The 25041-nt window shown below is 42.1% G+C and overlaps 1 protein-coding gene across 6 annotated transcripts in view; it reads right to left on the reverse strand.

Moving 5' to 3' along the window:
- Nucleotides 1–25041, reverse strand: part of FYN (FYN proto-oncogene, Src family tyrosine kinase) — a 211576-nt gene that overhangs the window by 112050 nt on the left and 74485 nt on the right. For 5 of the 6 annotated variants that reach the window (XM_034991851.1, XM_034991856.1, XM_034991848.1 and 2 more), the window contains one exon: nt 2732–2801. The exons of the other annotated variant lie outside the window; for it this stretch is intronic. The gene's annotated coding sequence lies outside the window, so the exon portion shown is untranslated. The remainder of the gene's footprint in view (nt 1–2731; nt 2802–25041) is intronic. 6 annotated transcript variants of the gene reach the window in all.

Genomic DNA, 25041 nt, shown 5'->3' on the forward strand with positions numbered 1-25041 from the left:
GTTGAGAACCACAGCACTTATATATCTCCCCGTGGCATGCCCAGGGGGAAAATAAATCTAGATTTTTCAAGGCACTCACAAGTTTTCATTTTAAGAATTTCAAACTTCCTGTGATTCATAATGAAGAACCAGGATCTGTGATACGGTGCTGCCTTGAAAGATTAAAAACAGCACTACTGCTGTCTTAAACAAAGGGTGGCAAGGCCTGGCCTCATTTCAGTCAAGACACTTAAGAGAGGATGGATTTACTGTACCCTATCTCTTAGACGGCTATCCTCCCCACTTTGAGGAATTCCATTCTTAGAAGACTACTGTTAAGAAATCCTTCACAATCTATTACCAGGCACTCTGTACTGATCGCAAAGGAAGAGGATTAGGGTTTGTATCTAGTGACATTGTCTATAGAAGCAACGGCCCTCTGTACTGCTCGTGGGCCAGATCACCTCAGGGGCAGTGCTTCTAATGCTGGAAAGGCAGGGTGGGGAGGGAGAGGGAAATAACATCAGGAGACAAACAGTACAAGGATGGAACATGGTTAAGTTCAGCCCAGAGAAGAGAAGACGAATGACGAAGGAGAGGGTCTTCAAATACGTGAAGGGCTGGTGTGTGTGAGAGTGTGGGTAGACTTGTCTCTGCCTACTTAGAAAGTGACTGCGAGCATAGCTGGCTCAATGAGTACTTACCATAGGCCTGCTAAGTGCCAGGCACTGTCCAGGCACTGGGGCCAGAGGAAGGAAGAAGACCAAGTTCCCGTCTCATGGAGCACATATGGTTCAATGTAAGGACTAGATTGCCTTCCTTCCCTCCTTTCTTCCCTCTCTCTTTTTAACAATTTGAGCTAAATGTCCAGGTATTTGTCTAACTGCTTGTTTTTTTGTTTTTTCTATTTTAAAACTGAGGTTTAGGGGTGCCTGGGTGGCTTAGCTAAACATCTGCCTTCAGCTCAGGTCATGATCCTGGGGTCCTGGGATCGAGCCCTGAGTCAGGCTCCCTGCTCAGTGGGGAGCCTGCTTCTCCCTCTCCCACTCCCCCTGCTTGTGCTTTCTCTCTGTCAAATAAATAAAATCTTAAAAAACAAAACAAAACAAAACTGAGGTTTAATTAACAGCAAAATTCACCCTTTTATTATAGAATTCTGTGAACTTTCATGAAACAATACAGTTGTATAAATACTGCTAGAAATCCAAGATCCAGAATAATTTCCTCACCCGCTACACTTTTCCTGTGCCCCTTAATTGTTTTCTTTAATTGGAGCATGCTGCTCTGTGCAGTAGCAAGCTCCTCACCTCTGAGAGAATTTGGACTCCTTTCTGTCACAGGTTCTGTAGAAGAGACTTGTTTTGGCTAGTGGGAGAATGGGCCAGACAACCCTTGAGGCCATGTCCATCTCTTCGATTCCATGAAACTGGAGGGGTCCACCTAGGGACACCAATCTTAAAAACCAGCCCATCTGCAGTGAGTGACATGGCTGATTCCTTCCAACCATAGATAAAAGCCCTACCCCAAAGCCAAATTCTTTTAGTCGAAGCTCAAAAATTTCAGCCTGATACCTGGATCTCTGCAAAGGGTATATAATAAGCACAGATGAAAAAAAATCAAAAGAAAGGTTTGGAAATGAAAGCCTAAATATGGTAACTACTCCTGCCTCTTCTTTTCCTTCTCATTCTTTTCATTCAAAGTAACATTAACTTCAAAACCGAAACAAAACTCTAACAAATGTAACTGTACTTGTCTGCAAAGGTGGCAGGAAGGGAAGTTAAATTAGCCAAGCTTGTCTAAGAATGGGTAGACAGGAGTGGAGAAGATGATAAATGTCTTGGGGCTGCCACAGTGTGTTATGGAGTGGACTGTGGAGGACGGACTGCGGTGACCAGCTGTGACATCCCTTGTGACAGCAAATGTGGTGTGACCAACCTATCCACGGTGGCCCTCCTGTTGGGAGATATGTACACCTTTTGGTGGTTTGACTTCAGTAAATGTCCAGTTTTCAAATGAGGCTGTCCCGTTACCAAGAATAACTGCTCTATCAAGCACCTACTATGCCCCAGCACTACCTAGCTCATTTTATTCTCACCACAACCATATGAGGTGTGTAACATTACAAGCCTTGTTTTATAGACGAGGAAACTGAGGCTCAGAGAGTGGATGTAACAACCAGTTAGTGTAGAACTTAAATTTTAGCCTGACCCTGAAGACTGTTCTTTTTACTACTGCTGGCAAGGTATTCTGGGTGGTTGCTGAACTTAATGTTCTTGGTCTCTTGGGCCACTGTCATGCTGGGATTCCTGATTCCCTTCAGTTTCCCGTTCCCCAAACAGCTAACTGTCCATTTCTCATTTCAACAGCTAGGTCGTAAGGATTTCTCTGCGGTGGAGACTCTTTGTTGCTGTTGTTATTCTACTGGTCTGCACGTTATTACTCTTATATTCCATGGGTTACCTAGACCGTAAGCTAAACTGTCAAGGGTATTCTTTACCCTGTGTCCAGAAGCTTCCCTAAATCTAGACTTCTTATTAAATCTTAGAAAACCCCACATTTCTTAATAACATTAGCAATAACAAGAAAAAATGTCATACTGTCAGCAAGTGCTGATTAAATGTCACATCTAATTATAAAATCCTATTTTGTCTAAGTTTAGTGCAGATTCAAAAGATGCACGAAACAAGGCAATGGCTTCCCTTTTGGGCACCACTTTACAACAAAAGGTATTAGAAAATGCAGCAGCACTTACCAAAATTTCCCCCAACTATCACAAACTTTATATACACCACATGTCTTCTTCTACAGCTGCTGGACCGGTCCTGAAAAACAAACCACGACAAAAGGAAAAATGCATTGCTGAACAGAAGTCATTTACCCTTCTGGAAACCACGTAGTCTTCCTTGTTTGGGGCACTCATCCACGTACCAAACTCTTACTGCCAGATTATTCTCCGTTTTTCACAGGAAGATGAAACCATTTATAAATTAACAAATAAATAAAAGTCTGGAGAATGAAGTAAACCAGAAACTTTGCTCAGACTTTATTTGAATTTTTAGCCCTTTAAAATAATTGAAGACAAAACAATGCAAAAATATCTAAAATTGAACTCATAAAAATTTCCCCCAAACCAATTCTTTTTCCTGTTTCTTTCAATAACACACTCTCTTCTCCCTTGCTGGCTGTGAGACCCTCACCTTTCGTTTCTAGACTTCATTTTCTTACCTGTAAAATAGGGATTATTGCACTGACCTCCCAGGGTGGTTATGGAAATTAAATGAGATAAATTTAATGACATATAAATGTCACAGCAAGGCTTAAAACAGCATCTGGCATGCAGTAAACACTCAGTGCATGCAAGGAGCTATTATCGGTCTCCTAATCACCCAGGCCTGAAAACAAACATGGCCTTCCTCACCTCCTCGGTGAACCAAGGTCCCAGCCTGCCCTTCTAGTCCTGCGGGTGTGCTGGAACTCACCACCTTCTCTCTATCTTATCATTACACCAGCTGGCATCGCTCCGTGCAGAAACTGGTTTCCTGGCCCCTGGTTTCTTCCCTTCCAATCCTGCTCTCATGGCTCTGCAAGGCATCCTTCCTAAACGCAACTTAAAACCTTGTGGAAACACCTTCCACTGCTTCCTGTGACCTACAAATTTATCTGTGAAATTACATTAGCCTGGGACTCCAGCTCCCCTCTGCTTTATGTCCACATCTTCCCACCGGAAGCTGCAGCGTCCAGTCACCTGTCCTGCCTGAGCCGTCTGCATGCCAGTTCCTTCCCTGAGTGTCTCTGCCTCATAATTGCTGGTAGGAAGCCTAGCCATTTTCTGAGGCAGGGGCTCTTTGTCCTTTTTGTCCTGTAGCAATCTAGAGACATGTTTCTCAGAATAATGTTTTTAAATGCTTGAAATTAATGCATGAAATGAATAGGATTCAAAAGAAGCATATTGATCATACAGTTATCAAAATATAACAAAATTGTGATGTGTTTCTTTCCATATTTAAATAAGTTCCAGCAAAAGTCTAAAAATTACTGTAATTTGAAGTACTGTTGGGCATAAATGATATTTTAGGGTATCTATAACCATAATATAATATGAAAATACCCATAATTTCTATTGGTGGCAAAGAACTAATGCTACTTTGTAATACAAGGAAATATTAGATTTCGGTTAAGGGTTAGTGAAAATAAATTTTTTTTCCTCCATCCAAGTTCACAGAGCTCTGAATTCCATTCATGGACCCACGTCATGAGCCCCTGCTTTTAGGCCTGGCCTAACTTTCTTCTTCTTGAAGCCTGCCTGCCTTCCTTCCTTCCTTCCTTCCCTCCCTCCCTCCTTCCTTCCTTCCTTCCTTTCTTCCTTCCTTCCTTCCACCTTCCTTCCTTCCTTCCTTCCTTTCTTCCTTCCTTCCTTCCACCTTCCTTCCTTCCTTCCTTCCTTCCTTTCTTTCTTTCTTTTTAAAAAAGATTTTATTTATTTATTTTAGATAGAGAGAGAGCATGAGCAGGGTGGAGGGGCAGTGGGAGAGGGAGAAGCAGGCTCTCCACCGAGCAGGGAGCCTGATGTGGGGCTCGATCCCAGGACCCTGGATCATGACCTGAGCTGAAGGCAGATGCTTAACCAACTGAGCCATCCAGGCACCTTTCCTTGAGCCCTTTCTACCTTGATTTTCCCAATGGCTATGATCTTATCTCTCTTTGTTTTTCTCTTTCAAAAATTATGTTTTATTTGTTATAGATACTTGAAATACATTTACTGTATCCTACTTTTTAGGCTGTAAGGGGAGGCACTATTTTTTTTTTTTTAATTCCTCCCATGGCTAATAGTGTTTTGCCTCACAGCACACACAGGCAGGAAGGCATGTGGCCAGCACTGTTTGATTCAATCAGTGAGTCAAAGGGCTTTCTTGCCTGCCCCACACAGATCAGCTAATATGACTATTATTTCACCTCTCTTTGGCAGGCTATGAGGTCCTAAATATGTAGATAGGACCCCTAAACACTCCATATTTAGAGTATAAATTACTGAAGTTAGGCAACAAAATGTTCTCTGCTTTTACTTCTCTCTAGAGCGTGGATGCTCAGTCAGTGCTGCTGACAGATCTCCCAGGAACAGACCAGCGGTCCAGGCAGTGCGTCACACAGGGGGCTCACAGTCCCTGCCTTCATGGAGCACCAAGTCTAGCAGGTTTCCCCACCTGGTGGAGAGTAGCTGGGCACCTCTCAACCTTTCAGGGCTTCTGCAAAGATGAGACATATCTGGTGATTTCCTAAGTATGGGCACCTTGGTGACCTATGTAGGCAAGGTCATTGAAGAGTTGCTCTGGTTTTCCATTGGTCTCACGGATGTGAGCCCGTGGTTCCAGTAGATGGAGTGGTGAAATGTCATCTTCCCTCCTAAATGACACCATCCTTGCATATGAAGTCGGAGATGACAACCCTGCCAAAGAGACTGTCTCAGGAAGGTCTACTTAACACCTGGCTGCGTATTTCACTCTGAGCCCCACTGGGTCTATGATGGATCTGCCCCAGGATGGACACCAGTCCTTTGGTCTTACCAGCTTTTTCCCTAAACAGCTACAGCTCAGGACTCCTGTGCATCTTTTATTAAGAAAAATTTAAAAATAATAAATTAGGGGTGCCTGGTTAGTTCAGTTGGAAGAGCATGTGATTCTTGATCTCAGGGTCATGGGTCTGAGCCCCACACTGGGTGTAGAGGTCACTTAAATAAACTTTAAAAAAATCACAAAATAGTTCTCCCTTTTCAAATGATGACAGCATGATGATTTTCTCCACTGATAATCACTCATAAAGGTATTGTGGCCATTTGCTTTGGCATAAATCCACCACCAGCAGCATTTTTCATGCTCAACCTCATATCCAGTGACCCTGAGGACAGTAGGGGTGTACTCTCTCTCCCCGAGAACTAAGACAGATGACATATTCACTCAGATCAAAGGCTGGGCTTGGCACACTCTTTTTAAATTTAAGGACATTTACATCCATCTCATTTGAATTTGTTCTTTTTGAGACACATTAGATATATGGTATTAAATAGAAAGAACTGAAAGATAATGAGGAGGGCAACATGACTGTTCAATCTTTTGTTTCAAGAATTATGACATATATATCCCCATAAATAAATAGTAAGGTATTAATAGGCATTCCCACACAACACATTGCCCTGCATGAACTTTTTGCTTCTACTACATATCATAGACCCTGTGCGGCTCCTGGTTTAAAGGATAACATTCTCATTACCATCGGAACAAGTATCTCTAATACAGTTCTCATCTGCACGGGTCATTCCTTCACCCTTCTTCCTAACAGATCCCCTATATCTCTTCAGCCACAGTGCCTCAGGGGCAGGTGACAGCACTCCAGCTGGAGGGTGGGGACCTGAAGGGCCCAGGGCTTTGTGGCATGCTACCCAGTGACGGTCAGCATCACCTGGGAGCTTCTGAGAAATGTCAGCTCTGAGGCCCTAGCCCAAACCTACTGAACCAGAATCTATTTTATAAGATCCCCAGGTGATCTGTGTGTCCACAGGGTTTCAAATGCACTGATCTAAGGGGAACACATTCCTCTTGACAGTGACAGGTTCAAGATTAGGCATGTGACCCAATTCAGGCCCACAAGATGTCAAGAATGTTTTGCTGGGAGCTTCTCATTCTGAGATAAATTCCCCCCTTCTGAATGTTGTGTGGGATATGATGCCTAGGACTTCTGTAGCTACCTTGCTCCAGTCTAATGATAAAGCTGGCCTAAAGAGGAGGGCAAAGACAAAAGTCCCAGGGAAGCAGAGTTGGGGTGACTGCATCAGGTCAACCCTGAAGTCTGTGGAACCAATGGAAGTCTAGTAAATTTCTTATTGTTCAGGCCTCCTTGAGTTGGGTTTTCAATTACCTGAAGCTGGAAAGCATCTTTCCAACAAATCAGTGTCCAGTAAAGCATTATAAAAAGGACAGAACACCAAGACATTGGGCTTAGTCATATGCTCAAGAGTCCAGACAAGTCAGTGCATTGACAGGCAACAGTTTAGAGACTTGTTTTGTTTGGGGAACTGACCCAGGAGTATTTCTGGTTCTGACAACCTTTGTTCGCTTTGTGCATTTCCAAAAGCTTTCCAAATCAGCCAGTTTAAATGATCAACCAGAGGAAGTGCTGAACACTTTCCAAATTATTTTAACCAGAGCGATCAGCAGTTGCTTTCCCCAGAAGCCACATGGATGTCATTTCCTGTAAAGACAATGGGAGACTAATTGCTCAGCCTTGGACTCCAGCAGGGAAGACAACCTGTGACATGTTGTTACTGGCAGGGTAAATAAGGAAAAGCGTGAGGATCTCAGAATCTGCTTCTGAGATTTATCCACTCCAATAACTCGGGGGAAAAGTTAAAAAGCACCAGCTGGTCTAGGAAAAGATTTGAGGGGCTAGCAAATTAGATAGTCACCTACAGCATTTTTACGTACACTGGTATTTATGGAAGGCCTTTCTGAGGAAACCAAATAGACCTGCTCTTGTATAAAACCATATAGGACTCTGGTGTGATTTTGCTTCATACACAGGAGTGATTAGTCAAGGAGAGCTGGGCGTCCAAATGGACATTATTTCTTCTGTGTGTTACAGCTTCTTAGCCACAAAAGGATATTTTGAGGGATGAGTTTGCTGTGTCAGCTTGACGAAGAATGTGCTTCCTATCATGGAGTGAAATTAGTTGGTTCTCCACAGAATGTTTCTTAGGTTCTCTTACCTCAGGTCTTTTTTTCCTCTCCAATCCTTTTTGCTTTCTCTTCCCTGGTACCTTATATGCTTCCAAAGCTCCAACCATCACCCCTTGTCATGAGTTTCAAACCACACTCCTAGATCTCTCACCCATGCTCCCAGTTCCTCCGCTGCCTCCTAGACATAAAGTACTTTGAAGTGGGGACTTCGTTTTGGTCACTGCTATATTATCAATGCTTAGCACAGTAGCTGGCACTGAGTATTACATGTTTGTTGAATGCCCTCACTTGGAGTCTTAGGATGGTTCACAGAAGTTCTTGCCATCACCTCTTAACTGGCCTCTCTGATTTTGGTCTCTCCTTTTCCCACTCTATCCACACACATGAAAGCTCTGAATTACAGCTCTGATCAGGTCACTGCTAGAATGCTCCAGCTGGGAATGACTTATCAGCCCAGCCCTGCATTTTCCAGGTGAGGCACTGGTCCCACTGAGACCAGGAGACTTGCCTATGGTTTTACGAACAATGGGTGGCAGAGACAGGATTCTTACCCAGTGGCTCTTGCTACCATGCCATTGACTAGCTCGAAATCTTCAATGGTCTTTCAGTAGGACCTAGTACAGGGCTAAGTGTGTAGGAGTCACTTAAAAAATATTTGTTAATAGACTGGATAAATGAGTGGGTCTCTTTCACATATACCAATGGGTTTCAGTTTTTCTTAAAGTGGAATACTCTATTTAAAGAAAGACAATTCCCCAGTACACAAAATGGAGAAGAGAGGAGCTGGTCTGCCCCTGCAGTGCTTCTGAGCCATCTCCTAGGAACCTCAGGGCTTGGTGGCCCTGCAAAAAACCAACAACTTACGTAAACTCGAACTCTTCAGCTTTGTACTCAAAGCTGCCCACTATTATTCCAAACCCACCTCAACCTTATCTTCCATTTCTTTTTCCTCCTTCATGCCCAGTCCTACCAAAGCACTTGCTGTTCCTGGCACTTGCCCCTCCCCTAGACCTTCACACGTTGCTGGGTAGCACACCACAAAGCCCTGGGCCCTTCAGGTCCCCCACCTCACACTGTTTCTTCCCTCTTAGGTGCTCTTACCTCCACCTGCAAGAATGGAGAACCAACCTGTCCCTCTGGTCCAACTCTAATATAAATCCCTCCCTGAAATTCTTGCCCAATTTCTTCCACTGGGATTAATCTCATTCTCTTTGTACCTCTACTATATAACTTACCATACCATCAGCTTCAAGGGAAAGAGCCAGTTCCTTGAGGGCAGGAACTGACTCTAAATTTATCTTTGAACCACTGGCACCTTGCCTGGCCCAATGCCTTGCACAGAAGAGGCACTTCTAGTCGTTTTGTTGCATTCAAAGGGCATTATCCTTTTTGGTTCACCTCTGTAACCAAATTACATACATTCTGTAATGGGGATTCCAAGTCTTCCTTTAGACGATACAGGTTGATGATAAAGCCAGCACACACTTGTGTGGAGCCCACTTGTTAAGAAAGAGCCATGGGAGTCTTTGCTGAGTCTTATTTTCAAAAGCGAGAAATGTGGGGGCGGGGAGAGTGACTTCCCCTCCCCTCCACAGCTCTCCTGTGGCTACAGCTCTCCTGCACCACGTGAGGTACAGGCTGGGCAGCATGTGCACAAAAGTAACAATATACAGTCCTGATCCTTCCATGCTACTATATGCTCTGGGAGTCTAAAGTCAATTGTCTGAAAAATTAAAGTGTTCCAAATGGTGGGATAATGCATTAAACAAGCCAGTGCACAAAGCCCAAGCACAAGGGAGGAAGATGGGAACCAGAAAACACAGGGTTCCCTAGGAAACCAAGCTCACTTTATGACTGACTGTGGCTTTTGCTCCTCTTGGGGGAGGAAGGGGGTGCTCTGAGAAGGCACCACTGACCCATCTGCTTCCCCTGCCTGCAAAGCCCTATCTCTTCTGGCTTCACTCCAAAAAGTTAGGGAGACTCCAGCGAGGCTTGGTTGTTGCTTGTTTTATTATTTGCTTGAGGGGGAGTAAAGAGCAGAAGAAAAGAGGAGGGAGAGAGACAGAAAAAGAGATGAGCACAGAGGGCACTTGGCCAGAGAAAGAAATTACTGACCACAGAATAAGAGGCAGGAAGGTAGAACTACAAAAGGCCAGTTCAGGGAATCAGAGTCTCACTGTGAGCAGGGCACCACCAAACCAGTAGATGAGTTTATCCTCAGCTGCCCAAGAGGCCAGCTCTGAAGTCAGACTAGGGAGGTATATATTTTGGGTTCACTGGCACAAATGGTTGGACTGAGTCATGCAAAGGGATGGCTGGAGGGGTTGGATGGGGCTTTAGGGCTCCCCCTCGCCCCCTGCAACCTTCATCAGCTCCAAGCAGGAGTAGTAATAATTTCTAATAATAATAATAAATTATTAAGTTTAACCTTTGGGCTGAAGACACCCAGTTTATTTGGGGAAGAAATAAATGCCTGGAATAATTAATTAGTTGACTGCCAGAAGGAAAAATAAAGATTCTGCTTCTATAAAACTCATGAGAATGAAGTATATATTTAAAATAATCATGTCTTTTCTTAAATGAGTTAAAGAATGAACAATGAGGGCACCTGGATGGCTCAGTTGATTAAGTGACTGCCTTCAGCTCAGGTCATGATCCTGGAGTCCCAGAATCGAGTCCTAGGATCGAGTCCCAGGATCGAGTCCTGCATCCGGCTCCCCGCTCAGCAGGGAGCCTGCTTCTCCTTCTGACCCTCCCCCCTCTCATGTGCTCTCTCTCTCTCATTCTCTCTCTCAAATAAATAAATAAGTAAAATCTTTAAAAAAAAAAGAATGAACAATGAGTTTCTGTCAGGTGATCACATAACTTATGGATCAGGTAAAAAGAAAAGAGAAACTGTTTTTGTAGTACACTTGAATTGTTTCTGACTTGCCTTGTGAACGAAGCTACCTCTAGGCATCTGCAGTCCAAGGTCTGAACAGAAACACTGCTTTGCTCTGATGCAGGTGTAGCTTCTGGACAAGTCCCTGAGCTCTCTTCCAATCTGAATACTACTCCCAAGACCCTCTGGACAGACATTTTACAGTGGCTCCTGGGAAGACCTATGGAATATACACGGTATCACATGCTGCCAAGATCCAGGTTAATAATGATGTGTGCAGAGCCCCTGGAAGGTGTAGGCTTGCTACAATATTAGAATCCCAGAATCCTAAGGATGAATGAAATGTTAAAGAATATCCAGTCTGGTAGTTTTAATACTATTTTTTTAATATAAGAACCTTGTGAATTCATACACGTGTGTCACATTTTCAAGGTTTATACTAAATGCCAATATATTAAATGAAAGTAGAATAGGACAGTCCTGGCTCAAGGGGGAAAGGCCTCAAAATACCACCACCTGGGGGCGCCTGGGTGGCTCAGTCGTTAAGCATCTGCCTTCGGCTCAGGTCGTGATCCCAGGGTCCTGGGATCGAGCCCTGCATCGAGCCCCGCATGGGGCTCCCTGATCAGCGGGAAGCCTGCTTCTCCTTCTCCTGCTCCCTCTGCTTCTGTTCTCTCTCTTGCTGTGTCTCTCTCTGTCAAATAAATAAATAGAATTAAAAAAAAAAAAAATGCCACCACCTGGGCCATCCTCCTGGCCCACTTGGCACTTCTGGGGAGCCCTAATGTTCTAAGAACACTGAAAATCCCAGATCTAGTTCCCTACCCCCACCCAGGATCTGCATCTTGTCTTCCTCTCTTCCAGCCCAAGCACGGGTTTGCCATGTGGCAACATGGGTGACCAAACACCTCTACCTTCCCTCTATCAAGGGCCTTTTTTACCCACTCCCAAGGGCTCCATATTATGAATGATTTCACCTCTCATAAAAACTGCATTCCTGAAGTGATAACTAATTTATTTGTCTAGTGAGACCTCAACTTAAAGCTTAGCCCTGCTGTGCTTGCCTAACTTGGGAAAATTCCTTAATAATGTAAAATAGACATAGAAACCCAGTAGAAACTTTTCTTCTCCTCCTCTGCTTCCTATTTCTTCAAAACAATCTCCATCAAAGAAATACCAAATACTGAGGAATAAGTCCAACAAAGAATAAGTTTGAAACAAAACACTGAGAGAAATTAAAGTCCTAAATAATAGAGGGTTGTGTATGTAGAAGGACTGGAAATCTCACTATTTTTCAGATGTCAATTCTCCCCAGGTGCCTGGCTGGCTCAGTTGGACGAGTGTGCGACTCTTTTTTTTTTTTGCGTTCTTCATTTTTTTTTTTTTAATTTTATTTTATTATGTTATGTTAGTCACCATACATCATTAGTTTTTGATGTAGTGATCCATGATTCATTGTTTTCGTATAACACCCAGTGCTCCATGCAGTATGTGCCCTCCTTAATACCCATCACTGGGCTAACCCATTCCCCCACCCCCCTCCCCTCTAAAACCCTCAATTTGTTTCTCAGAGTCCATAGTCTCTCATGGTTTGTCTCTCCCTCCGATGTCCCCCCTTCATTTTTCCCTTCCTTATCCTAATGTCCTCAGTGCTATTCCTTATGTTCCACAAATAAGTGAAACCATAGGATAATTGACTTTCTCTGCTTGATTTATTTCACTTAGCATAATCTCCTCCAGTCTCATCGATGTTGATGTAAAAGTTGGGTAATTCGTCCTTTCTGATGGCTGAGTATTATTCCATTGTATATATAGACCACATCTTCTTTATCCATTCATCTGTTGAAGGGCATCTCGGTTCTTTCCACAGTTTGGCCATTGTGGACATCGCTGCTATGAACATTGGGGTGCATATGGCCCTTTTTTCCCACTACATCTGTGTCTTTGGGGTAAATACCCAGTAGGGCAATTGCTGGGTCATAGGGTAGCTCTATTTTTAATTTTTTGAGGCACCTCCACACTGTTTTCCAAAGTGGCTGTACCAACTTGCATTCCCACCAACAGTGTAAGAGGGTTCCTCTTTCTCCACAACCTCTCCAACATTTGTTGTTTCTTGCCTTGTCAATTTTTGCCATTCTAACTGGTGTAAGGTGGTATCTCAATGTGGTTTTGATTTGAATTTCCCTGATGGTTAATGATGATGAACATTTTTTCATGTGCCTGTTAGCCATTTGTATGTCTTCTTCAGAGAAGTGTCTGTTCATGTCTTCTGCCCATTTTTTAACAAGATTGAAGTAGTGATCAAAAACCTCCCCAAAAACAAGAGTCCAGGGCCTGATGGATTCCCTGGGGAATTCTACCAAACATTCAAAGAAGAAATAATACTTAGTCTCCTGAAGCTATTTCAAAAAATAGAAACAGAAGGAAAGCTGCCAGACTCATTCTATGAGGCTGGCATTACCTTAATCCCCAAACCAGGCAAAGACCCCATCAAAAAGGAGAATTTCAGACCGATATCCCTGATGAATATGGATTCCAAAATTCTCAACAAAATCCTAGCGAATAGGATCCAACAATACATTAAAAGGATCATCCACTACGACCAAGTGGGATTTATTCCCGGGATGCAAGGGTGGTTCAACATTTGCAAATCAATCAATGTGATAGAACACATTAATGAGAGGAGAGAGAAGAACCATATGGTCCTCTCAATTGATGCAGAAAAAGCATTTGACAAAATACAGCATCCTTTCCTGATTAAAACTCTTCAGAGTATAGGGATAGAGGGAACATTCCTCAAGTTCATAAAATCTATCTATGAAAACCCACAGCGAATATCATCCTCAGTGGGGAAAAGCTGAGAGCCTTTCCCTTAAGATCAGGAACACATCAAGGATGCCTAATCTCGCCACTATTGTTCAACATAGTACTAGAAGTCCTAGCAACAGCAATCAGACAACAAAAAGAAATAAAAGGTATTCAGATTGGCAAAGAAGAAGTCAACTCTCTCTCTTCACAGATGACATGATACTTTATGTGGAAAATCCATAAGACTCCACCCCCAAATTACTAGAACTCATATAGCAATTCCATAATGTGGCAGGATACAAAATCAATGCACAGAAATCAGTTGCTTTCTTATACACTAACAACGCAACTATAGAAAGAGAAATTAGAGAAACAATTCCATTTACAATAGCACCAAAAACCATAAGATACCTTGGAATAAACCTAACCAAAGAGGTAAAAGATCTATACTCTAGGAACTACGAACACTCATGAAAGAAATTGAAGAAGACACAAAAAGATGGAAAAACATTCCATGCTGATGGATTGGAAGAATAAACATTGTTAAAATGTCTATGCTATCCAGAGCAATCTATACCTTCAGTGCCATCTCAATCAAAATTCCAATGACATTTTTCAAAGTGCTGGAACAAACAATCCTAAAATTTGTATGGTATCAGAAAAGACCCCAAATCACCAAGGAAATGTTGAAAAAGAAAAACAAACCTGGGGGCATCATGTTGCCTAATTTCAAGCTATATTACAAAGCAGTGATCATCAAGACAGCATGGTACTGGCACAAAAACAGACATACAGACCAATGGAACAGAATAGAGAGCCCAGATATGGACCCTCAACTCTATAGTCAAATAATCTTTGACAAAGCAGGAAAAAAAATGCAATGGAAAAAAGTCTCCTCAATAAATGGTGCTGGGAAAATTGGACAGCTATATACAGAAGAATGAAACTTGACCATTCTCTAACACCATACACAAAGATAAACTCAAAATGGATGAAAGGCCTCAATGTGAGACAGGAATCCATCAAAATCCTAGAGGAGAACATAGGCAGTAACCTCTTTGACATCGGCCACAGCAACTTCTTTCAAGATACATCTCCAAAGGCTAGTGAAACAAAAGCAAAAATGAACTTTTGGGACTTCATCAAGATAAAAAGCTTCTGCACAGCAAAGGAAACAGTCAACAAAACAAAGAGGCAACCCACAGAATGGGAGAAGATATTTGCAAATGACACTACAGATAAAGGGCTGGTATCCAAGATCTATAAAGAACTTCTCAAACTCAACGCCCAAAAAACAAATAATCAAGTGTGCGACTCTTGATCTTGGTCAGGGTCATGAGTTTGAGCCCCATGTTGGGTGTAGAGATTGCCTTTTTTTTTTTTTTTTGCAAAACATTACACAACTTTTTATTATTATATGAGAAAATCTCATTTGTTACATTGTAGGGATTACTTAAATAAAAATAAAACCTGAAAAAAAAGATCTCAGTTTTTCCCCAAATTGCATCTTCAATGCAATTTAAAAAAAAATTTTTCCCCCCCTGGTGGAAACTGACAAGCAGGTTCAAAAACTTATATGGGAATGCAAAATGCCAGGAGCCAAGATAACCTTGAAGAACAACAATGCTGGAAGACTTACTCTATTTGATTCAAAATTCATTATAAAATAATAGTAATTTAGACAATGTGGTATTTAAGGATAAATAGGCCAACAGAACAAAAAAGGAGGTCCCTAAGTAGACCTACACAGATAGTCACCTAAATTATGACAAAGATGACACTAAAGTTCAATAAATGGTGTTGGGTTCACTGGGTATTGTGGGGTGAATTGTATGCCCCAGAAAGGTACACTGAAGTCCTAACCACCCCTCCCCCTGTACTTGAGAAGGTGACCTTATTTGGAAATAGCATCTTTGTGGGTGAAATTCATTAAAATGAGGTCGTAGTGGATTAGGGTGGGGCCTAAATCCAATATGACTGGTGTCCTTATAAGAAGGAAATTTAGACACAGGGAGACATAAGGGGAACAGGGACATGTGGTAATAATGGACACAGAGATGAGATCAATGCAGCTGCAAGCCAAGGAATGCCAAGGATTTACTGGCTACCACCAGAAGCTAAGAAGGATTCTTCCCTAGAGCCTTCAGAGGGAGCATGGCCCTGATCACACCTTGATTTTGGACTTCCAGCCTCCAGAACTATGAAAGAGTAAATTTCTGTGGTTTTAAGCCATCCAGTTTGTGCTACTTTATTTACGGCAGTCCCAGTTGATGAACACATTGGGTATCCATATGAAAAAAATTATTCTTAATCTCTATATTACATCATGTAAAGATCAATTCCACATGGATGGTAGAACTAAATGTGAAAGGTAAAATATATCTTTAGAAAAAAACAGAGAATACCTTCACATTTTGCAAGAGGTGAAGATTTTTAAGAACAGAACCAAAGAAAATGCTAATCATAAAGGGAAAATATGATAATTTGGAGTATATTAAAATTAAGCATCTCTTTGTCAAATGACATCAACAGAATCAAAAGGCATGCCCACAGTGGGAGATAACTGCAAAACTATATCCAGCAAATAATGCCTGCAAATTCATAAGGAAAAGGTAGGAACCCAATAAAGAAATAGGCAAATACTTTAGAAGAAACTTTGCAAAAAAGGAAATCCAAATGGCCATTAAATGGATTAAAAGATGCTTTAGTCATCAAAGAAAAGTAGAGTAAAATCACAATGCATTACCAATACACACCTACCAAATTATCTAAGATGACAAAAACTACAAAGCGTTGGTGAGGATATGGAGTAAACGGAACTCTCATACTAACATGGATGAGAGTAAATTGATAAAGACACTGGAAAACCTGCAGTATCTGAAAGCTGAACACACCCATACCCTATGACCCAGGGTCTCGTCATCAAGGGATCTATCCTACAGAAATGTTACATATGCTCACCCACTGACATGTACAAGAATGTTCCTAGTAGCACTCTTTGTGATAGCCCCAAACTGGAAATGACATAAAAGCCCATGCGCAATAGAAGAAGGATTAAATACCTTTTGGTATAGTTACACAATATTACATAGCAGTGAGAATGAACAAAGCACAACTCATAACAACACGAGGAATCTTCCAAATATAATGTTAAGGGGGACACAAGATTACATAGTACAATTTTATTTATGCAAAGTTCAAAATAGACAAAATCGATGTTGTTAGAAATAATGCTATCAGTTACTTTTGGCTGGAGTTGGGGTGGTTAGGGACTGGGAGTGGGTCTCGGGGCTTTGGGTATTTGGGTGACATTCTTTCTCCATCTGGCTGCTGTTTACACAGCAATGTTCATGTCATGAAAATCCAGTACCTGTGTGCTTAATTTCTGTGCTTTTCTGTATGAATGTTATACTTCAGTTAAAAAAAAAAATCTTGGTGGTTAATGCAGTGAAACCAGAAACAAAACAGGGCTCTTATAAGTACTGAAAGAAGAGAGCACAGCAATTTAATTTAAGCAAGATAATTTAAAAATTTGCTTTCGCTAAAAGCTTAAAAAGTGCCATTTCATTAAATTGTGTTTTTTACTTACTTAAGAGGACTCTCATGCCAAAGCTAATTTATTATTATATGTTAGGCTAGAATGAAGTGAACACAGTTTCAAAATAAAATAACACATTTTATCTGATTTCTTAAAGTGAAAATTTAGATATTAAGCCCATTCTTTCATGTCAATTAAACAAAGTTTTCTGGGTCCTTGGTTTACAGTCTGAAGAACCCCCTACACAGGAGAGCCCTGGGGATAAAGGTGTTTTCTTTCTGTGCACACAGGCACTCAACATTTCCCTTCTAGAGTCACCACGTGAGATCAGCTCATTCCTGCCAATGGAAGCAACAGCAGTTCAGCTTGCCTTCACGACCTGGTTGTGGGTAAATGTACAGTTTCCACCTGACAGTCTAAAATACTGAAGATAACTCCCAGGACACCACTCCTTGTCAGATAACTCCAAATCAGCCTTGGCTGATTTCTATGGCTCTTTGGGTTCCCGCTACGTCACAGGCGGGGAGTCCTGACCTCCCTCACAGCAGCCAGCATTAGAAGGATGAGAGAGAATTCTGTCCCCTAGTCCTGGGGCAGCTCAGCCCCCCATCTTCTACTAGGCCCTCTGCCCCTTCTGGTCAGTGTCTGGTGAGGGGCGAGCTTGTTGTCATTAGACATGCGCTCCGTACAACTGTTCCAGCTACCGCTGAAATAAATCCCTTGGAGCATAGAAACCAGATGGCCAGACTCTTGGCTTTCTCGGATAGCTTTGTTCTCTCAGGCCCTCTGGTAGGGAGATTTGTCTGGGTGCTTACGTGGCATCCTGAGGCTGCAGGCAGTCCCCACAGGAAGTGAGAGATGGCCACAGCCATCATGGCCTACATGGTGAACTGGGAAAGAAACCATGGGAAGGGACCATGGAGGATGTGGGGCTGCTCTGAGGGCAACCTCACTCACCTTCACCATGAGAGGAAAGCATGGGGGACCGGAGCCCTGGAGCTGAGTTGCTATCCTCTATCTGCCTTGAGAAAACCTGGGCCTTTCTCTGGCTGCTACATTTCCCTTAAATATCAACTTCCCAAAAGAGACTCCTTTTTAGATTCAAGCTCCATGGTTGTTTTTGTGCAGACTTTCTGTGCTAATTCTATTCCTAGCTTTACTGCCTGACAATGATTTTCTGCGCGCTTTAAGAATATTTCCATATCCTCAGTTAGAGTTCCCTCTGGTAAAACAAACAAAACAAACAAACAAACAAAAAATAACACTTGCTTTTTAGATAATTTTTTTTTTATCGTGAGTAACCACAGAGATTTTTCAGAATTTACAGGGACTGAGGAAAATCATCCAGGCGAATTCCTTGAGAGCCTGTTAGCTAGATAGTTTGGCTCTACCAGCCGGGGAAGGGGTAGGCAAACTACAGCCTGTGGGCCAGATCTGGCCCGTGGCCTGCTTTTGCCGCAGCCCGTGAATTGAGAATGGTTTTTACATTTTTAAAGTGTTGGGGGTGGGAGGGAGAAAATAAAAAGAATATTTCATGTCATGTGAAAATTATAAGAAACTCAAATTTCAGTGCTTATAAATGAAGTTGTACAGGAACACAGCCATACCCACTGGTTTACCTATTGTCTCTGGCAGCTGTCATGATCCAACAGAGTTGTCTTGGGAAAGATCGCATGGCCTGAAGAGTCAAAAATTCTTACCATCTGGCTATTTACAGAAGTTTGCTAACCCCTAAGCTTAGGTAAGTGTTGCCTGTTTGCAGAAGGTTGTCCACTCTGATCTTCTTACTCTCCCATACATGTTTCCAGCCTGGGAGGCTGTCTGTACAGACAAAGGCAAGTCCTAATGCTGGTGCCAACTTCACACCAACCAACACAACCCACTAGAGAAGTGCCTTTCAACGGTCTGGTAATCAGTATAGTGGGCTGCAAAAATGTACTGAGTTGCTTGTGCCCAGCATTTTCTTTGATAAAATAAAAGAGAAAAATATCAAGGGCATTGTTAGGGACTGGATTATGTCCCCCTTTCCAATTCGTATGTTGAAGTCCTAACCCCCAGCACCTCAGAATGTAACTGTGTTTGGAGACAGGGCCTTTACAGAGGCAATTAAGGTAAAATGAGGTCCCAGGGTGGACCCTAATCCAATATGGCCGGTATCCTTATAAGGGGAGATTAAGACAGAAGAGAGGCCATGTGAGGGACAAGGGGCAGAGCCAAGGAGAGAGGCCTCAGAAGAAATCAACCCTGCTGACACCTTGATCTTGGACCTCTAGGCTCCAGAAATGTGAGAAAACACATTTCTGTTGTTTATGCCACTCAGTTTGTGGTACTTTGTTATGGCACCCCTAGCAAACTAATACAGGCATCACACATAATATTATTTGGAGAAAATTTCTTTTTCAGCCATGTATGCATGTGATACGGTTGTAATGTAAAAATGTATTAAATTCTGTGTGTTAGATCTAAAATAAATTGAATACTACACGGGAGAGACACACCATGCCAGGTACAAAATCACAGAGGGATGCTCTAACTGAACCAAGACAAAAAAGGGGGGAAGAACACTTGCTGAACATATTATTGCATTCTCACAGTGGCCCTATGCATGGCTCATGCTGTATGTCCTCAGCTGATAAAGAAACTGAAGTGCAGGGAAGTTAACTGCCTCACACCGGTGGCAGGGCCAGGTCTGACTCCAAAGGTTATGGTGTATTTTTCCTCATCATGAATCAGTTTGTACTTCTAAGTCCCTGAGAATAGGCTATAGTTTGACAATACTAAGGGATCAAAAGAAAGGGGAAAACATTTTAAGTTAAAATAGCTAGCACTTACCAAATACTCCCTATGTGCCAGGTATTGTGCTATGCTTTACATAAATGACCTCACTTCATCCTTATCAACAACCCACAGGATAGGTTCTGTTATCCACGATTTTCAGCTGAGGAAGTCTGGAGAAAATTAATTAACTTGCCCAAGGTTACAAAGCTGGTAAATTGCAGACCCAGGATTTGAACTCCCATTGGTCTGATATTTGAGCTAGAACTCTTGCCTACCACAATCTCTCCTTTGACCTGACTATACTTATTGTCAACCTAAGTATATAACTGTTTGCCGGTAGTTTCCACTTGAAGAAAAAAGATGCATACTTTTTGTTCATCTATCTAATAAATACCAACTGAACATATACCACAGGCCGGGCCCTGTTCTGAGGGATAGGGATACAATAATGAACAAAACAGAATTCTTGCCATCATGGTGACCATTTGGATAAAACTTTAATAATATAACCATATCATGGTGATTGAAATCACCTCATGTGTGTCATGAGGAGTAAGATTCAGGTGTGTTAAAGGCATAGGCCAATGAACCTGAAGAAACTGTAGAAAACAAAGGAAGGTGGGTAAGGTTTACTAGAAATTTCTGGTAATTTTATTTAATATCTCTTATATCCAGGTTTACTTATCATGTGGGCCTGTTGAGTCTCCAAGCTGACTGGAAATTTTTCAATGGCATGGGCTGCGTCATACTTTAAAATATCCCCCTTAGTGCTTGGCACAGTGCACGGTAGTCTGAATTTATTTACTTATTTTTAAGTTGTTTTCAAGAGAGATGTACGGAGGTTACTCAAGGACTTTCAAGTCAGATATAATGACAAGATTCAGACAGTCCGTGGGAAGTCCCAAGAGGATAGATAGATTCTGTCTCATGGTATCAAGCATGTGAGCAAAGAACTAAACGTTTAATGGGAAGAATTTTTGCTAAATCAAATGAGATACCAGTGCAATGGATAAGAAATTATAATGAATGCCTGGTCATGAGAGTGTGAGAAAAAATTTTCTGAGTGCAAGGAAACCAGGGTGTGGAGTGTTAAGAATTTTAATATATTTGTGGCAAGTATTTTTCCTTTATTTAGGATTTTACATGTATAGAAACTTCATATTTTTAGTCAAGTCTATTGATTATTTCATTAAGAAATAATCAAGGAGGTAAGCAAATATTTACATACCAGAATGTTTACTGTATGTTATTTATAATATCAAATATGAGAAAATTTAATTACATTGTAATAGGATAGTGAATGTTTAATTATGTCTATTCACACAATGGAAAACCCTATAGTCATTATTTAATTACATTAGAAAATGATCACAATTTAAGACTTAGTAAAATCAGGATCAAAACCTTATGTATGTATATAAGGTGCGTATCCCCGACACAAAGGAGGGGAAATATATAGAAGCTTAACATTGTTATCTCAATAGAATGTGATTAAGAGATGTTTTAATTTTCTCACCAAATTTTCTACAATGAGTATATATTTTATTAGAAATAATCTTAAATCAAAGAGAAAGTTTGCATATAGTATCCTCATTGTGCACCTCTGATGTGCTGATGGTCTTAGCCACCAGAGGCCTTTGGCCACTCTGACACGTATGGCTAATTCTGGTAATGTTATTTTAAAAAGAAAAAAAAAATTAAAAATATGTATTTTTAAAACTTACCTGCAAAGAGGTTTCAAAATAGATTTGGCAGTGGCCAGGGCAGTCACAAGGATGTGATGATGAATTATAATGAATTACTTGGCTGTGACAATACTTTCATTCAACAAACATTTCTTGAGTGCCTGTCATGCTCCAAGTACTCTGCTGGGTACTGAAGGGCAAAGTGGGTCTCTAGGAACAAGTGAGCCATCAGGCTGACACTGGGCCTACACACCCCGTCTCCAGCTAAGATCCAGCAGCAGGCAGGGCTGGGCAGTAATCATGCAGGCCTGCCCTCAATCCTCCCACCTCTTCTGGGCCTGTATCTGTGGCCCTGAGAAAGGATGGCTTCACCTCCCCAGCGCCCGCCGCCTCATTTGTAAAACAAGAATAATCCTGACCCAGTTCCCAGTACTGTGGTGAAGAATAAGTGAAAAGCATTCTGGGCTTGTTTCTATCTATTCAGTGCCAGATAGATTCTACCTGTTAATAGCCAGCATTGCTTCCTTCCTTTGGAAACTGTGTATTTATTCTTTAAAAAGAGCGGGGGGAGGGGGTTGAAAATGAGGTTCAGCGATTAAAGGGATATTTTGTATTTTTCTTCCTCAGAATATCTAGATGAATAATTACAGAAATGAAAACTTGTTTCTCAACCTCCGACAAAAGCAGAGGAAACTCAAAGTTCTTGCAAGGTCCGATGACATTCCAAGGACAGAACTAGGTGAGATGCTGCCAATCTTTAGGGAAATAATTTAATTATAACCAGCACTTCAAAACCTAATAAAATTAACTTACAGTTTTCCATCTCCGCCTATTAGGTAGGATGATTTTCCAGAAAGCAACATTTAAAAACAAACAAGTGTTAATTTAAGTGTTATAAAATCTTAACATTTCTAAGAAAGACTAAGGGGCACTGAAAGGATACCATGCGTTATGCCCAAATCAGACATAAATATGGAAATACCTCCTCTCTCACCCAAACTGAACTCATTTTCCAAACACTGGGAATATTTGTGTAATAAGGCCCTATTACAGGCAGAAGAAGAGGTAGGAAACGGGCAGGCAAGATAGAAGGAGAAACACACAGACCCCAAAATGGGGCACATCAGGAGAGAAGTCTCCCTCGATCGGCTATTAAGGTGAACACATAAGCACTGTACAAATACATGCAGCGAGAAAGGGCAGTGCTAAACCTAGTGTTTGCATTTTACGTGAAAGGTGAAGGGTATTTTCAAGTTGTTTCTACAATGTCTTCTGATTCTTTGTGGTTCTTCTGCCCTAGTGAGGATTGGTAAAAGGAGGGTTTCAGCAGCTTTACATGTACCTGGACCGAATCCCCCCACCTCTCCACTGTTCATTTCAGGGATGTTATCTGTCAATAACCACACAAACAGCTCAGGTGAAGCAAAAACCTTTATTTACTTTTCTCTGTCCTGTGGGTGACAACGGTCCCCTTCCCACTGTTCTGGCACCTTCTCCAGTGTTGTTAGGCTGAGTCCCAAACGCTCCAGCAGCCCTCGGATGGAGGGAAGCGTGCAGGAGCGGCTGCCACAAGGTTAAATCTTCAACACTGATACTGCCTACGTCGGACAATGCTCGAGACTTCCAGCCTGGGTGGGGCAGGACTGTACAACTACATCATTTCTTCCGAAGGACTTGGGCATGCTATGGTGATATATTCAGTAATTGCTCTCCTTTTTGAAAAGGAGTTGTAAAAATCATATTTAAAATGCCTGTTGATGCCCTGTGGGTATGAGTCATTTTGCAAAGCAGGATCAAAATGGATCCTCTGTTATGGGCTCCTGCTGGTTCTTTGATTCTAAACAATTTTATAAATGTTACGCACACATCAATGAGAGAATACATTCCTTGGGTTTAGCGGTACTTCAATTAATGATTTATAATAAGCAACGTAAAATGCTTTCTAATTTTTTTCCAAGTAATGACACACTACCCCAGAAGAGCTGAAAATGAGGCCCAGGTCCCCCTGGGGAAGGGGGAGAGACGGGGGCGGGGGGTGGTGGCAGAAAGAAGGCTCTCCAGCTGCCCGAGGCGAGGCTCTGCGGGAGAAGTCCTCGGCGCAGTGCGTGGGAGCATAGCAGGAGGGACAGACACAACTCGCCCAAGGGATGATGAACGTGATGAAGGGAGGAAGAGAAAACTCACAAGGAGCGAGCCTGACACAGAAGGAATTTACTATAATCTAAAATGGGAATGACTGCAGCCGTGCTTCTTAAATCTGTCACGGGATCATTCCATTTTTTTCAGAGCATAAGTTAATACTATTCATTGACTTCCAAAAATACCCACCAAGATGAAAATGGGAATTTAAGTTCCAGGGATGATGCAGCAGGATTCCTAATGAATAGGTTAGTTTGCAGTGACACAAAGCCTTGAATTTCTGGAAACCCAGCTTCCGATTTAACCCTCTCTTGCCCAGGCCTGCAGGTCTCTCCTCACCTCTTCTCACGGGAAACCAGATGCCGATGATCGATACCCTGTGAGGATGGGGTGAGGTGCCATGGGGGCCTGCAGCAGAGACAAGTGTAAATTGCAAATGCCTAAATTCCATCATTTGGGAAGAGAACAGGTTCAAGTTCTCATCTAAGAATCTCCTCGGTGGTTGCTGTTCCATACTTAATCACCTTAGACCTCCTTACAATTTTATCCTAATGCTGCGCAGATATTGAGAAGACCTCTGCCAACAAATAAGACCCCACAACATCGAAGACCAGACACACGCGCCATCTGCTCTTAGCCACCGAGAGTCTGGTGGTGTATCTAGGAGCTGCGGAAGCACTACGTGCCTCCCCTGTAGTGCTGCTGTGGTCAAGCGACCCTCCAGCCTCTGGCACCGACAGCGCAGCACCCTGACCATCTGGCTCAGCGGTCACCTCCCATTCGGCAGGTTTTGGAGCACTTTGCATTTTAAGGGGTTTGCATTTAGACATTCCAGCGTAAACCATTTCCAAAATAACCAAGGCAGGGGTCCATACACCATGTGCATTATATGTAGAATTAGATAGCTTTGCAAGGGAGTTCCTCTGGTAATTACTGCCTACATGGAATACACGAAAACAGAATTCAGAAACTGTTATGATGTGTAGTTTAACTGAACAAATATTTCTAGGGAGAGAAATTTGCTGGCTAGGGAAATGAATACCAAAACTCAACAGGACTTCTATACCAGCCACTCAGACATATCTGGGAATGGCATCATTCATTCTATGAATTATCAGAAAACTGAGGGGTCTCTTCCAGTGCTACAGATCGTACTAGAAAAACACGAACCAATCACACAAATAGCACGTGAAGAGAATAAAGTATCTGGAACCATGTTAGCCTTCAAGACATCTGAGCTATATCCACATGCCAAGTTGACTTACCAATGCAATACTTAACCACTGACTATTTGCCAAGCTCAATGCAGAGTGGGTTTTGAAGAAACTGGGTAAAACTCCTAGATTTCCCAACCATACATGTTTTTCTTGGCTAGGAAACTATAAAATTTTGGACAAGATGACCAAAATCCAGCTGAAGTTTTTCTAAGTGAGAAAAGTGACAACTAAGTAGTCTGTTTACCCACTTTTCTCCAGAAAAAGGCCCCATCTGCTTTGGGAAATGTTT

This window comes from Mirounga leonina, unplaced genomic scaffold, assembly GCF_011800145.1.
Source record: "Mirounga leonina isolate KUSES-001 unplaced genomic scaffold, KU_Mleo_1.0 Mir_53, whole genome shotgun sequence".
NCBI classification, from domain to species: Eukaryota; Metazoa; Chordata; class Mammalia; order Carnivora; family Phocidae; genus Mirounga; species Mirounga leonina.